We start from the raw sequence: 16,077 nt of genomic DNA on the forward strand, positions 1-16,077 counted from the left end.
TTAATATATAGGGTCATATATCTAGCCCAAGAAAGCCTTCAACTTCTGGTGTTCGTGGTCTTGATTGTTTTCATTACAACAATTTGATTAGGTTGGGTGTTGTGTTCTAAGCTTGCACTTACAAGACTTTCAAAGTGGAGATGCGGGGTATCGATCCTCGTACCTCTCGCATGCTAAGCGAGCACTCTACCATCTGAGCTACATCCCCATTTTTCATTAAGGATTTTTCGAATTAGACTGGTTGTAAAATGACGAAGGTTTTATATGTTATCTAGATTTATACTATGTGATCAAGAAATGTATTTCTACCCATATTAATTCTAAGTTAATAGGATACTATCTAGTCCATGAAGACGATGAGGAGGATGAATAAAAAGAAAAAAAATAAAAAAAAACCTTCAACTTCTCTAGTGCTTGATTTTAAGAATTAGGGCTAATAGGGGTGGTGCTTGATTTATTTATTTTTATTGTTAGTTGCTCTATTCAAAGTGCAGAGATGCGGGGTATCGATCCCGTACCTCTCGCATGCAAAGTGAGCGTTCTACCATCTGAGCTACATCCCCATTTTCATTATGAATTTTTCGAATTTGACTAGTTATAAAATGTCGAAGTTTTATATGTTATCTAGATTTATACTATGTGATCAAGAAATGCATTTTTACCATATGGGTAGTTTGGTTCACGGAATCAATTTGGAGGGAATAGGAATTCTACTCCATAGGGAATGGAATAGGTAAGGAATAGATAGAAATTGTATTCTGTTGTTTGGTTCGTGATGGAATAGACTTTAGGAATTGTATTCCAACGTTTGGTTAGTTATGGAATAGAATGGAATATATAAGTAAAAGACATAAATGCCTTGTATAATTATTATTATTATTATTATTATTATTATTATTATTATTATTATTATTATTATTATTATTATTATCTGTAAATAATGATATTAGTAATTAGTAATGTTCATTTTCCATTTGTATAGCAAATTCATTGTTCTGAGGATATTTTTGAACCAATGATAAAAGCTGCCTTGGAGATTTTTGTGGATAAAATAGCGGATGGCACTCCCAGATTCCATGGTTGTGATAATTAGAACTGATCGCATTACATTTATGATATAACTCAGTTCGATATTCTCAGCCAATGCTTTGATCCTTATTTAAAATTCTATCGTGCGACTAATGGCCTCCTCATCGTCAGATCCCACGGACCACCTCTTTGTCCGTTGACTCTGCACGCTGGAAAAACTCAAGTCTGCACAGCACCACCTTGGAAATTTTCTGGCCAACGTCGAGTGATCGTAGGGTAGAGGAGACGTCCGATGGTGATCGCCGTTTTCCTGCGCTTGCGACCGTATGTAGCCCACATGAGGCCGCGGCAGTGTATATATATATATTACTGCGGCGGCGGCTCAGCGCAGTATATATATATATATATATATATATTATATATATAATTAAATATTTAATTGGTAAAAAATGAAATTCTGAAAATTTACCTTTGATGTGGCAGAAAGATTTGCTTGATTTTGATGTTGATGATGCTCTAATTTGATGTGGCTGGAAAAATTGTTTGACTTTGATTTGATGATGAAGGAATCGGGGAAGGGTAGAATGATATGTAGGGAGAGAACGGCGAGAAAGATAAGGTTAAAATTGAAAAAAAAAATATTCTATTAGGACTCAGGAATAAGTTAATACCAGGGGGGCCCGGGTAATAGCTATTACCTCATCTGAGGTAAAGGCTATTACTGGGAACATTATTCCTAGTAATACACATTGTTACCAAACAGAAGAATAGGTCTGTTACTGGGAATGCTATGCCATTCCCAGTCTATTCCGTGAACAAACGGACCAATAATAATTCTATGTTAATAGGATACTGTTGATTGTATTATAATTATAGTGGTTATTTGATGTGTTTAAAATTTTGCTTTAAATTAATAGTCCGAGTGGTAGGATGCAAATCATATAAAAACATATATAGGGTCATATATCTAGCCCAAGAAAGCCTTCAACTTCTGGTGTTCGTGGTCTTGATTGTTTTCATTACACATTTGATTAGGTTGGGTGTTGTGTTCTAAGCTTGCATTTACAACGCTTTCAAAGTGGAGATGCGGGGTATCGATCCCGTACCTCTCGCATGCTAAGCGAGCGCTTTAGCATCTGAGCTACATCCCATTTTCATTGTGAATTTTTCGAATTTGACTAGTTATAAAATGTCGAAGTTTTATATGTTATCTAGATTTATACTATGTGATCAAAAAATGCATTTCTATCCATAATAATTCTATGTTAATAGGATACTGTTGATTGTATTATAATTATAGTGGTTATTTGATGTGTTTAAAATTTTGCTTTAAATTCATAGTCTGAGTGGTAGGATGCAAATCATATAAAAACTTAATATATAGGGTCATATATCTAGCCCAAGAAAGCCTTCAACTTCTGGTGTTCGTGGTCTTGATTGTTTTCATTACACTTTGATTAGGTTGGGTGTTGTGTTCTAAGCTTGCACTTACAAGGCTTTCAAAGTGGAGATGCGGGGTATTGATCCCCGTACCTCTCGCATGCTAAGCGAGCGCTCTACCATCTGATCTACATCCCCATTTTCATTGTGAATTTTTCGAATTAGACTGGTTGTAAAATGACGAAGGTTTTATATGTTATGTAGATTTATACTATGTGATCAGAAATGCATTTCTACCCATATTAATTCTAAGTTAATAGGATACTGTTGATTGTATTATAATTATAGTAGTTATTCGATGAGTTTAAAATTTTGCTTTAAATTCATAGTCTGAGTGGTAGGATGCAAATCATATAAAAACTCTAAATATATATACTATTAACATATAAAAGGGTCATATTTCTAGTCCATGAAGACGATGAGGAGGATGAATAAAAAGAAAAAAAACCTTCAAATTCTCTAGTGCTTGATTTTAAGAATTAGGGCTGATAGGGGTGGTGCCATTATTTGGGCTGGCTAACGGGGTTGAATGTTTTAAGATTTATGGCTATTGACACTTCTCATGGGATTGCGTTTAATTGCACATTTTTAAAGTACATCGGCGCTTATGATTTATAGTTATTGCGTTAGTTGTTCTATTCAAAGTGGTGATGCGGGGTATCGATTCCCTTACCTCTCGCATGCGAAGCGAGCGCTCTACCATCTGAGCTACATCCCCATTTTCATTGTGAATTTTTCGAATTTGACTAGTTATAAAATGTCGAAGTTTTATATGTTATCTAGATTTATACTATGTGATCAAGAAAGGCATTTCTAGCCATAATAATTCTAAATTAATAGGATACTGTTGATGGTATTATAATTATAGTGGTTAATTGATGTGTTTAAAGTTTTGCTTTAAATTCATAGTTTGAGTGGTAGGATGCAAATCATATAAAAACGCCTTCAACTTCTGGTGTTCGTGGTCTTGATTGTTTTCATTACACATTTGATTAGGTGGTTATTTGATGTGTTTAAAGTTTTGCTCTAAATTCATAGTTTGAGTGGTAGGATTCAAATCATATAAAAACTTAATATATAGGGTCTATATATCTAGCCCAAGAAAGCCTTCAACTTCTGGTGTTCGTGGTCTTGATTGTTTTCATTACACATTTGATTAGGTTGGGTGTTGTGTTCTAAGCTTGCACTTAGCAGGCTTTCAAAGGGGAGATGCGGGGTATCGATCCCCGTACCTCTCGCATGCTAAGTGAGCGCTCTACCATCTGAGCTACATCCTAATTTTCATTGTGAATTTTTTCGAATTAGACTGGTTGTAAAATGACGAAGGTTTTATATGTTATCTAGATTTATACTATGTGATCAAGAAATGCATTTCTACACATATTAATTCTAAGTTAATAGGATACTGTTGATTGTATTATAATTATAGTAGTTATTCGATGAGTTTAAAATTTTGCTTTAAATCATAGTCTGAGTGGTAGGATGCAAATCATATAAAAACTCTAAATATATATACTATTAACATATATAAAAGGGTCATATATCTAGTCCATGAAGACGATGAGGAGGATGAACAAAAAGAAAAAAAACCTTCACTTCTAGTTCTTGATTTTAAGAATTAGTGCTAATAGGGGTGGTGCCATTATTTGGGCTGCTAGACACTTCTCATGGGATTGCGTTTAATTGCACATTTTTAAAGTTCATCGGCGCCTATGATTTATTGTTATTGCGTTAGTTGTTCTATTCAAAGTGGAGATGCGGGGTATCGATCCCCTTACCTCTAGCATGCTAAGCGAGCGCTCTACCATCTGAGCTATGTCCCCATTTTCATTGTGAATTTTTCGAATTAGACTGGTTGTAAAATGACGAAGGTTTTATATGTTATCTAGATTTATACTATGTGATCAAGAAATGCATTTCTACACATATTAATTCTAAGTTAATAGGATACTGTTGATTGTATTATAATTATAGTAGTTATTCGATGAGTTTAAAATTTTGCTTTAAATTCATAGTCTGAGTGGTAGGATGCAAATCATATAAAAACTCTAAATATATATACTATTAACATATATAAAAGGGTCATATATCTAGTCCATGAAGACGATGAGGAGGATGAACAAAAAGAAAAAAACCTTCAACTTCTAGTTCTTGATTTTAAGAATTAGGGCTGATAGGGGTGGTGCCATTATTTGGGCTGCTAGACACTTCTCATGGGATTGCGTTTAATTGCACATTTTTAAAGTTCATCGGCGCCTATGATTTATTGTTATTGGCGTTAGTTGTTCTATTCAAAGTGGAGATGCGGGGTATCGATCCCCTTACCTCTAGCATGCTAAGCGAGCGCTCTACCATCTGAGCTATGTCCCCATTTTCATTGTGAATTTTTCGAATTAGACTGGTTGTAAAATGACGAAGGTTTTATATGTTATCTAGATTTATACTATGTGATCAAGAAATGCATTTCTACACATATTAATTCTAAGTTAATAGGATACTGTTGATTGTATTATAATTATAGTAGTTATTCGATGAGTTTAAAATTTTGCTTTAAATTCATAGTCTGAGTGGTAGGATGCAAATCATATAAAAGCTCTAAATATATATACTATTAACATATATAAAAAGTTCATATATCTAGTCCATGAAGACGATGAGGAGGATGAATAAAAAGAAAAAAAAACCTTCAATTTCTAGTGCTTGATTTTAAGAATTAGGGCTGATAGGGGTGGTGCCATTATTTGGGCTGGCTAGACACTTCTCATGGGATTGCGTTTAATTGCACATTTTTAAAGTTCATCGGCGCCTATGATTTATTATTATTGCATTAGTTGTTCTATTCAAAGTGGAGATGCGGGGTATCAATTCCCGTACCACTCGCATGCGAAGCGAGCGCTCAACCATCTGAGCTACATCCCCATTTTCATTGTGAATTTTTCGAATTTGACTAGTTATAAAATGTCGAAGTTTTATATGTTATCTAGATTTATACTATGTGATCAAGAAATGCATTTCTACCCATAATAATTCTAAGTTAATAGGATACAGTTGATTGTATTATAATTATAGTGGTTATTCGATGTGTTTAAAATTTTGCATTAAATTCATAGTCTGAGTGGTAGGATGCAAATCATATAAAAACTTAATATATAGGGTCATATATCTAGGCCAAGAAAGCCTTCAACTTCTATTGTTCGTGGTCTTGATTGTTTTCATTACGCATTTGATTAGGTTGGGTGTTGTGTTCTAAGCTTGCACTTACAAGGCATTGTTTTCATTACGCATTTGATTAGGTTGGGTGTTGTGTTCTAAGCTTGCACTTACAAGGCTTTCAATGCGGAGATGCGGGGTATTGATCCCCGTACCTCTCGCATGCTAAGCGAGCGCTCTACCATCTGAGCTACATCTCCATTTTCATTGTGAATTTTTCGAATTAGACTGGTTGTAAAATGACGAAGGTTTTATATGTTATCTAGATTTATACTATGTGATCAAGAAATGCATTTCTACCCATATTAATTCTAAGTTAATAGGGTACTGTTGATTGTATTATAATTATAGTAGTTATTCGATGAGTTTAAAATTTTGCTTTAAATTCATAGTCTGAGTGGTAGGATGCAAATCATATAAAAACTCTAAATATATATACTATTAACATATATAAAAGGGTCATATATCTAGTCCATGAAGACGATGAGGAGGATGAATAAAAAGAAAAACAAAAAAGAAAAAAAACCTTCAAATTCTCTAGTGCTTGATTTTAAGAATTAGGGCTGATAGGGGTGGTGCCATTATTTGGGCTGGCTAACGGGGTTGAATGTTTTAAGATTTATGGCTATTGACACTTCTCATGGGATTGCGTTTAATTGCACATTTTTAAAGTACATCGGCGCTTATGATTTATTGTTATTGCGTTAGTTGTTCTATTCAAAGTGGAGATGCGGGGTATCGATTCCCTTACGTCTCGCATGCGAAGCGAGCGCTCTACCATCTGAGCTACATCCCCATTTTCATTGTTAATTTTTCGAATTTGACTAGTTATAAAATGTCGAAGTTTTATATGTTATCTAGATTTATACTATGTGATCAATAAAGGCATTTCTAGCCATAATAATTCTAAGTTAATAGGATACTGTTGATTGTATTATAATTATAGTGGTTATTTGATGTGTTTAAAGTTTTGCTTCAAATTCATAGTTTGAGTGGTAGGATGCAAATCATATAAAAACTTAATATATAGGGTCATATATCTAGCCCAAGAAAGCCTTCAACTTCTGGTGTTCGTAGTCTTGATTGTTTTCATTACACATTTGATTAGGTGGTTATTTGATGTGTTTAAAGTTTTGCTTTAAATTCATAGTTTGAGTGGTAGGATTCAAACCGTATAAAAACTTAATATATAGGGTCTATATATCTAGCCCAAGAAAGCCTTCAACTTCTGGTGTTCGTGGTCTTGATTGTTTTCATTACACATTTGATTAGGTTGGGTGTTGTGTTCTAAGCTTGCACTTACAAGGCTTTCAAAGTGGAGATGCGGGGTATCGATCCCCGTACCTCTCGCATGCTAAGCGAGCGCTCTACCATCTGAGCTACATCCCAATTTTCATTGTGAATTTTTCGAATTAGACTGGTTGTAAAATGACGAAGGTTTTATTTGTTATCTAGATTTATACTATGTGATCAAGAAATGCATTTCTACACATATTAATTCTAAGTTAATAGGATACTGTTGATTGTATTATAATTATAGTAGTTATTCGATGAGTTTAAAATTTTGCTTTAAATTCATAGTCTGAGTGGTAGGATGCAAATCATATAAAAACTCTAAATATATATACTATTAACATATATAAAAGGGTCATATATCTAGTCCTTGAAAACGATGAGGAGGATGAATAAAAAGAAAAAAAACCTTCAACTTCTAGTGCTTGATTTTAAGAATTAGGGCTGATAGGGGTGGTGCCATTATTTGGGCTGGCTAGACACTTCTCATGGGATTGCGTTTAATTGCACATTTTTAAAGTTCATCGGCGCCTATGATTTATTTTTATTGCGTTAGTTGTTCTATTCAAAATGGAGATGCGGGGTATCGATCCCCATACCTCTCGCATGCTAAGCGAGCGCTCTACCATCTGAGCTACGTCCCCATTTTCATTGTGAATTTTTCGAATTAGACTGGTTGTAAAATGACGAAGGTTTTATATGTTATCTAGATTTATACTATGTGATCAAGAATTGCATTTCTACACATATTAATTCTAAGTTAATAGGATACTGTTGATTGTATTATAATTATAGTAGTTATTCGATGAGTTTAAAATTTTGCTTTAATTTCATAGTCTGAGTGGTAGGATGCAAATCATATAAAAGCTCTAAATATATATACTATTAACATATATAAAAATGTCATATATCTAGTCCATGAAGACGATGAGGAGGATGAATAAAAAGAAAAAAAAACCTTCAATTTCTAGTGCTTGATTTTAAGAATTAGGGCTGATAGGGGTGGTGCCATTATTTGGGCTGGCTAGACACTTCTCATGGGATTGCGTTTAATTGCACATTTTTAAAGTTCATCGGCGCCTATGATTTATTTTTATTGCGTTAGTTGTTCTATTCAAAGTAGAGATGCGGGGTATCGATCCCCATACCTCTCGCATGCTAAGCGAGCGCTCTACCATCTGAGCTACGTCCCCATTTTCATTGTGAATTTTTCGAATTAGACTGGTTGTAAAATGACGAAGGTTTTATATGTTATCTAGATTTATACTATGTGATCAAGAATTGCATTTCTACACATATTAATTCTAAGTTAATAGGATACTGTTGATTGTATTATAATTATAGTAGTTATTCGATGAGTTTAAAATTTTGCTTTAATTTCATAGTCTGAGTGGTAGGATGCAAATCATATAAAAGCTCTAAATATATATACTATTAACATATATAAAAATGTCATATATCTAGTCCATGAAGACGATGAGGAGGATGAATAAAAAGAAAAAAAAACCTTCAATTTCTAGTGCTTGATTTTAAGAATTAGGGCTGATAGGGGTGGTGCCATTATTTGGGCTGGCTAGACACTTCTCATGGGATTGCGTTTAATTGCACATTTTTAAAGTTCATCGGCGCCTATGATTTATTATTATTGCATTAGTTGTTCTATTCAAAGTGGAGATGCGGGGTATCAATTCCCGTACCACTCGCATGCTAAGCGAGCGCTCAACCATCTGAGCTACATCCCCATTTTCATTGTGAATTTTTCGAATTTGACTAGTTATAAAATGTCGAAGTTTTATATGTTATCTAGATTTATACTATGTGATGAAGAAATGCATTTCTACCCACAATAATTCTAAGTTAATAGGATACAGTTGATTGTATTATAATTATAGTGGTTATTCGATGTGTTTAAAATTTTGCATTAAATTCATAGTCTGAGTGGTAGGATGCAAATCATATAAAAACTTAATATATAGGGTCATATATCTAGGCCAAGAAAGCCTTCAACTTCTATTGTTCGTGGTCTTGATTGTTTTCATTACGCATTTGATTAGGTTGGGTGTTGTGTTCTAAGCTTGCACTTACAAGGCATTGTTTTCATTACGCATTTGATTAGGTTGGGTGTTGTGTTCTAAGCTTGCACTTACAAGGCTTTCAATGCGGAGATGCGGGGTATTGATCCCCGTACCTCTCGCATGCTAAGCGAGCGCTCTACCATCTGAGCTACATCTCCATTTTCATTGTGAATTTTTCGAATTAGACTGGTTGTAAAATGACGAAGGTTTTATATGTTATCTAGATTTATACTATGTGAACAAGAAATGCATTTCTACCCATATTAATTCTAAGTTAATAGGGTACTGTTGATTGTATTATAATTATAGTAGTTATTCGATGAGTTTAAAATTTTGCTTTAAATTCATAGTCTGAGTGGTAGGATGCAAATCATATAAAAACTCTAAATATATATACTATTAACATATATAAAAGGGTCATATATCTAGTCCATGAAGACGATGAGGAGGATGAATAAAAAGAAAAACAAAAAAGAAAAAAAACCTTCAAATTCTCTAGTGCTTGATTTTAAGAATTAGGGCTGATAGGGGTGGTGCCATTATTTGGGCTGGCTAACGGGGTTGAATGTTTTAAGATTTATGGCTATTGACACTTCTCATGGGATTGCGTTTAATTGCACATTTTTAAAGTACATCGGCGCTTATGATTTATTGTTATTGCGTTAGTTGTTCTATTCAAAGTGGAGATGCGGGGTATCGATTCCCTTACCTCTCGCATGCGAAGCGAGCGCTCTACCATCTGAGCTACATCCCCATTTTCATTGTTAATTTTTCGAATTTGGCTAGTTATAAAATGTCGAAGTTTTATATGTTATCTAGATTTATACTATGTGATCAATAAAGGCATTTCTAGCCATAATAATTCTAAGTTAATAGGATACTGTTGATTGTATTATAATTATAGTGGTTATTTGATGTGTTTAAAGTTTTGCTTCAAATTCATAGTTTGAGTGGTAGGATGCAAATCATATAAAAACTTAATATATAGGGTCATATATCTAGCCCAAGAAAGCCTTCAACTTCTGGTGTTCGTAGTCTTGATTGTTTTCATTACACATTTGATTAGGTGGTTATTTGATGTGTTTAAAGTTTTGCTTTAAATTCATAGTTTGAGTGGTAGGATTCAAACCGTATAAAAACTTAATATATAGGGTCTATATATCTAGCCCAAGCAAGCCTTCAACTTCTGGTGTTCGTGGTCTTGATTGTTTTCATTACACATTTGATTAGGTTGGGTGTTGTGTTCTAAGCTTGCACTTACAAGGCTTTCAAAGTGGAGATGCGGGGTATCGATCCCCGTACCTCTCGCATGCTAAGCGAGCGCTCTACCATCTGAGCTACATCCCAATTTTCATTGTGAATTTTTCGAATTAGACTGGTTGTAAAATGACGAAGGTTTTATTTGTTATCTAGATTTATACTATGTGATCAAGAAATGCATTTCTACACATATTAATTCTAAGTTAATAGGATACTGTTGATTGTATTATAATTATAGTAGTTATTCGATGAGTTTAAAATTTTGCTTTAAATTCATAGTCTGAGTGGTAGGATGCAAATCATATAAAAAACTCTAAATATATATACTATTAACATATATAAAAGGGTCATATATCTAGTCCTTGAAAACGATGAGGAGGATGAATAAAAAGAAAAAAAACCTTCAACTTCTAGTGCTTGATTTTAAGAATTAGGGGTGGTGCCATTATTTGGGCTGGCTAGACACTTCTCATGGGATTGCGTTTAATTGCACATTTTTAAAGTTCATCGGCGCCTATGATTTATTTTTATTGCGTTAGTTGTTCTATTCAAAGTGGAGATGCGGGGGTATCGATCCCCATACCTCTCGCATGCTAAGCGAGCGCTCTACCATCTGAGCTACGTCCCCATTTTCATTGTGAATTTTTCGAATTAGACTGGTTGTAAAATGACGAAGGTTTTATATGTTATCTAGATTTATACTATGTGATCAAGAATTGCATTTCTACACATATTAATTCTAAGTTAATAGGATACTGTTGATTGTATTATAATTATAGTAGTTATTCGATGAGTTTAAAATTTTGCTTTAATTTCATAGTCTGAGTGGTAGGATGCAAATCATATAAAAACTCTAAATATATATACTATTAACATATATAAAAGGGTCATATATCAAGTCTATGAAAACGATGAGGAGGACGAATAAAAAGAAAAAAAACCTTCAACTTCTAGTGCTTGATTTTAAGAATTAGGGCTGATAGGGGTGGTGCCATTATTTGGGCTGGCTAGACACTTCTCATGGGATTGCGTTTAATTGCACATTTTTAAAGTTCATCGGCGCCTATGATTTATTGTTATTGCGTTAGTTGTTCTATTCAAAATGGAGATGCGAGGTATCGATCCCCGTACCTCTCGCATGCTAAGCGAGCGCTCTACCATCTGAACTACATCCCCATTTTCATTGTGAATTTTTCGAATTAGACTAGTTGTAAAATGACGAAGGTTTTATATGTTATCTAGATTTATACTATGTGATCAAGAAATGCATTTCTACCCATATTAATTCTATGTTAATAGGATACTGTTGATTGTATTATAATTACAGTAGTAATTCGATGAGTTTAATATTTTGCTTTAAATTCATAGTCTGAGTGGTAGAATGCAAATCAAATAAAAACTCTAAGTATATATACTATTAACATATATAAAAAGGTCATATATCTAGTCCATGAAGACGATGAGGAGGATGAATAAAAAGAAAAAAAAAAAAGAAAAAAACCTTCAACTTCTCTAATGCTTGATTTTAAGATTTAGGGCTGATAGGGGTGGTGCCATTATTTGGGCTGGCTAACGGGGTTGAATGTTTTAAGATTTATGGCTATTGACACTTCTCATGGGATTGCGTTTAATTGCACATTTTTAAAGTACATCGGCGCTTATGATTTATTGTTATTGCGTTAGTTGTTCTATTCAAAGTGGAAATGCGGGGTATCGATTCCCTTACCTCTCGCATGCGAAGCGAGCGCTCTACCATCTGAGCTACATCCCCATTTTCATTGTGAATTTTTCGAATTTGACTAGTTATAAAATGTCGAATTTTTATATGTTATCTAGATTTATACTATGTGATCAAGAAAGGCATTTCTAGCCATAATAATTCTAAGTTAATTGGATACTGTTGATTGTATTATAATTATAGTGGTTATTCGATGTGTTTAAAATTTTGCTTTAAATTCATAGTCTGAGTGGTAGGATGCAAATCATATAAAAACTTAATATATAGGGTCATATATCTAGGCCAAGAAAGCCTTCAACTTCTATTGTTCGTGGTCTTGATTGTTTTCATTACGCATTTGATTAGGTTGGGCGTTGTGTTCTAAGCTTGCACATACAAGGCTTTCAAAGTGGAGATGCGAGGTATCGATCCTTGTACCTCTCGCATGCTAAGCGAGCGCTCTACCATCTGAACTACATCCCCATTTTCATTGTGAATTTTTCGAATTAGACTGGTTGTAAAATGACGAAGGTTTTATATGTTATCTAAATTTATACTATGTGATCAAGAAATGCATTTCTATCCATATTAATTCTAAGTTAATAGGATACTGTTGATTGTATTATAATTATAGTAGTTATTCGATGAGTTCAAAATTTTGCTTTAAATTCATAGTCTGAGTGGTAGGATGCAAATTATATAAAAACTCTAAATATATATACTATTAACATATATAAAAGGGTCATATATCTAGTCCATGAAAACGATGAGGAGGATGAATAAAAAGTAAAAAAACCTTCAACTTCTAGTACTTGATAGGGGTGGTGCCATTATTTGATTTAGGGCTATTGACACTTCTCATGGGATTGCGTTTAATTGCACATTTTTAAAGTTCATCGGCGCCTATGATTTGTTGTTATTGCGTTAGTTGTTCTATTCAAAGTGGAGATGCGGGGTATTGATCCCGTACCTCTCGCATGCTAAGCGCGCGCTCTACCATCTGAGCTACATCCCCATTTTCATTGTGAATTTTTCGAATTTGACTAGTTATAAAATGTCGAAGTTTTATATGTTATCTAGATTTATACCATGTGATCAAGAAATGCATTTCTACCCATAATAATTCTAAGTTAATAGGATACTGTTGATTGTATTATAATTATAGTGGTTATTTGATGTGTTTAAAATTTTGCTTTAAATTCATAGTCTGAGTGTTAGGATGCAAATCATATAAAAACTTAATATATAGGGTCATATATCAAGCCAAGAAAGCCTTCAACTTCTGGTGTTCGTGGTCTTGATTGTTTTCATTACATATTTAACTAGGTTGGGTGTTGTGTTCTAAGCTTGCACTTACAAGGGTTTCAAAGTGGAGATGCGGGGTATTGATCCCCGTACCTCTCGCATGCTAAGCGAGCGCTCTACCATCTGAGCTACATCCCCATTTTCATTGTGAATTTTTCGAATTAGACTGGTTGTAAAATGACGAAGGTTTTATATGTTATGTAGATTTATACTATGTGATCAAGAAATGCATTTCTACCCATATTAATTCTAAGTTAATAGGATACTGTTGATTGTATTATAATTATAGTAGTTATTCGATGAGTTTAAAATTTTGCTTTAAATTCATAGTCTGAGTGGTAGGATGCAAATCATATAAAAACTCTAAATATATATACTATTAACATATATAAAAGGGTCATATATCTAGTCCATGAAGACGATGAGGAGGATGAATAAAAAGAAAAATAAAAAAGAAAAAAAACCTTCAAATTCTCTAGTGCTTGATTTTAAGAATTAGGGCTGATAGGGGTGGTGCCATTATTTGGGCTGGCTAACGGGGTTGAATGTTTTAAGATTTATGGCTATTGACACTTCTCATGGGATTGCGTTTAATTGCACATTTTTAAAGTACATCGGCGCTTATGATTTATTGTTATTGTGTTAGTCGTTCTATTAAAAGTGGAGATGCGGGGGTATCGATTCCCTTACCTCTCGCATGCGAAGCGAGCGCTCTACCATCTGAGCTACATCCCCATTTTCATTGTTAATTTTTTGAATTTGACTAGTTATAAAATGTCGAAGTTTTATATGTTATCTAGATTTATACTATGTGATCAAGAAAGGCATTTCTAGCCATAATAATTCTAAGTTAATAGGATACTGTTGATTGTATTATAATTATAGTGGTTATTTGATGTGTTTAAAGTTTTGCTTCAAATTCATAGTTTGAGTCGTAGGATGCAAATCATATAAAAAACTTAATATATAGGGTCATATATCTAGCCCAAGAAAGCCTTCAACTTCTGGTGTTCGTAGTCTTGATTGTTTTCATTACACATTTGATTAGGTGGTTATTTGATGTGTTTAAAGTTTTGCTTTAAATTCATAGTTTGAGTGGTAGGATTCAAACCATATAAAAACTTAATATATAGGGTCTATATATCTAGCCCAAGAAAGCCTTCAACTTCTGGTGTTCGTGGTCTTGATTGTTTTCATTACACATTTGATTAGGTTGGGTGTTGTGTTCTAAGCTTGCACTTACAAGACTTTCAAAGTGGAGATGCGGGGTATCGATCACCGTACCTCTCGCATGCTAAGCGAGCGCTCTACCATCTGAGCTACATCCCAATTTTCATTGTGAATTTTTCGAATTAGACTGGTTGTAAAATGACGAAGGTTTTATATGTTATCTAGATTTATACTATGTGATCAAGAAATGCATTTCTACCCATATTAATTCTAAGTTAATAGGATACTGTTGATTGTATTATAATTATAGTAGTTATTCGATGAGTTTAAAATTTTGCTTTAAATTCATAGTCTGAGTGGTAGGATGCAAATCATATAAAAACTCTAAATATATATACTATTAACATATATAAAAGGGTCATATATCTAGTCCTTGAAAACGATGAGGAGGATGAATAAAAAGAAAAAAAACCTTCAACTTCTAGTGCTTGATTTTAAGAATTAGGGCTGATAGGGGTGGTGCCATTATTTGGGCTGGCTGACACTTCTCATGGATTGCGTTTAATTGCACATTTTTAAAGTTCATCGGCGCCTATGATTTATTGTTATTGCGTTAGTTGTTCTATTCAAAATGGAGATGCGGAGTATCGATCCCGTACCTCTCGCATGCTAAGCGAGCGCTCAACCATCTGAGCTACATCCCCATTTTCATTGTGAATTTTTCGAATTAGACTGGTTGTAAAATGACGAAGGTTTTATATGTTATCTAGATTTATACTATGTGATCAAGAAATGCATTTCTACCCATATTAATTCTAAGTTAATAGGATACTGTTGATTGTATTATAATTACTGTAGTAATTCGATGAGTTTAAATTTTGCTTAAATTCATAGTCTGAGTGGTAGGATGCAAATCATATAAAAACTCTAAATATATATACTATTAACATATATAAAAGGGTCATATATCTAGTCCATGATGACGATGAGGAGGATGAATAAAAGAAAAAAAAAAAAAAAAACCTTCAACTTCTATAGTGCTTGATTTTAAGAATTAGGGCTGATAGGGGTGTTGCCATTATTTGGCTGGCTAACGGGGTTGATTGTTTTAAGATTTATGGCTATTGACACTTCTCATGGGATTGCGTTTAATTGCACATTTTTAAAGTACATCGCGCCTATGATTTATTGTTATTGCATTAGTTGTCTATTCAAAGTGGAGATGCGGGGTATCAATTCCCGTACCACTAGCATGCGAAGCGAGCGCTCTACCATCTGAGCTACATCCCCATTTTCATTGTGAATTTTTCGAATTAGACTGGTTGTAAAATGACGAAGGTTTTATATGTTATCTAGATTTATACTATGTGATCAAGAAATGCATTTCTACCCATATTAATTCTAAGTTAATAGGATACTGTTGATTGTATTATAATTATAGTAGTTATTCGATGAGTTTAAAATTTGGCTTTAAATTCATAGTCTGAGTGGTAGGATGCAAATCATATAAAAAACTCTAAAATATATATACTATTAACATATATAAAAGGGTCATATATCTAGTCCATGAAGACGATG

General features: G+C 33.6%; 10 non-coding genes across 10 annotated transcripts; all 10 read right to left on the reverse strand.

Annotated features, from left to right (window-relative positions):
- Positions 1 to 135: 135 nt before the first annotated feature.
- On the reverse strand, positions 136 to 208 carry TRNAA-AGC. Its single transcript has one exon. It is a non-coding gene; the product is annotated as a tRNA-Ala (tRNA).
- Positions 209 to 2,534: 2,326 nt separating this feature from the next.
- On the reverse strand, positions 2,535 to 2,607 carry TRNAA-AGC. Its single transcript has one exon. It is a non-coding gene; the product is annotated as a tRNA-Ala (tRNA).
- A 3,199-nt stretch (positions 2,608 to 5,806) lies between these two features.
- Positions 5,807 to 5,879, reverse strand: TRNAA-AGC. The gene has a single exon. It is a non-coding gene; the product is annotated as a tRNA-Ala (tRNA).
- Positions 5,880 to 6,995: 1,116 nt separating this feature from the next.
- TRNAA-AGC lies at positions 6,996 to 7,068 on the reverse strand. Its single transcript has one exon. It is a non-coding gene; the product is annotated as a tRNA-Ala (tRNA).
- A 475-nt stretch (positions 7,069 to 7,543) lies between these two features.
- On the reverse strand, positions 7,544 to 7,616 carry TRNAA-AGC. Its single transcript has one exon. It is a non-coding gene; the product is annotated as a tRNA-Ala (tRNA).
- A 1,516-nt stretch (positions 7,617 to 9,132) lies between these two features.
- TRNAA-AGC lies at positions 9,133 to 9,205 on the reverse strand. The gene has a single exon. It is a non-coding gene; the product is annotated as a tRNA-Ala (tRNA).
- Positions 9,206 to 10,321: 1,116 nt separating this feature from the next.
- On the reverse strand, positions 10,322 to 10,394 carry TRNAA-AGC. Its single transcript has one exon. It is a non-coding gene; the product is annotated as a tRNA-Ala (tRNA).
- Positions 10,395 to 11,410: 1,016 nt separating this feature from the next.
- On the reverse strand, positions 11,411 to 11,483 carry TRNAA-AGC. The gene has a single exon. It is a non-coding gene; the product is annotated as a tRNA-Ala (tRNA).
- Positions 11,484 to 12,434: 951 nt separating this feature from the next.
- Positions 12,435 to 12,507, reverse strand: TRNAA-AGC. Its single transcript has one exon. It is a non-coding gene; the product is annotated as a tRNA-Ala (tRNA).
- Positions 12,508 to 13,394: 887 nt separating this feature from the next.
- Positions 13,395 to 13,467, reverse strand: TRNAA-AGC. Its single transcript has one exon. It is a non-coding gene; the product is annotated as a tRNA-Ala (tRNA).
- Between the last annotated feature and the right edge of the window lie 2,610 nt (positions 13,468 to 16,077).

This window comes from Ipomoea nil, unplaced genomic scaffold (genome assembly GCF_001879475.1).
Source record: "Ipomoea nil cultivar Tokyo-kokei standard unplaced genomic scaffold, Asagao_1.1 scaffold1196, whole genome shotgun sequence".
Lineage (NCBI taxonomy): Eukaryota > Viridiplantae > Streptophyta > Magnoliopsida > Solanales > Convolvulaceae > Ipomoea > Ipomoea nil.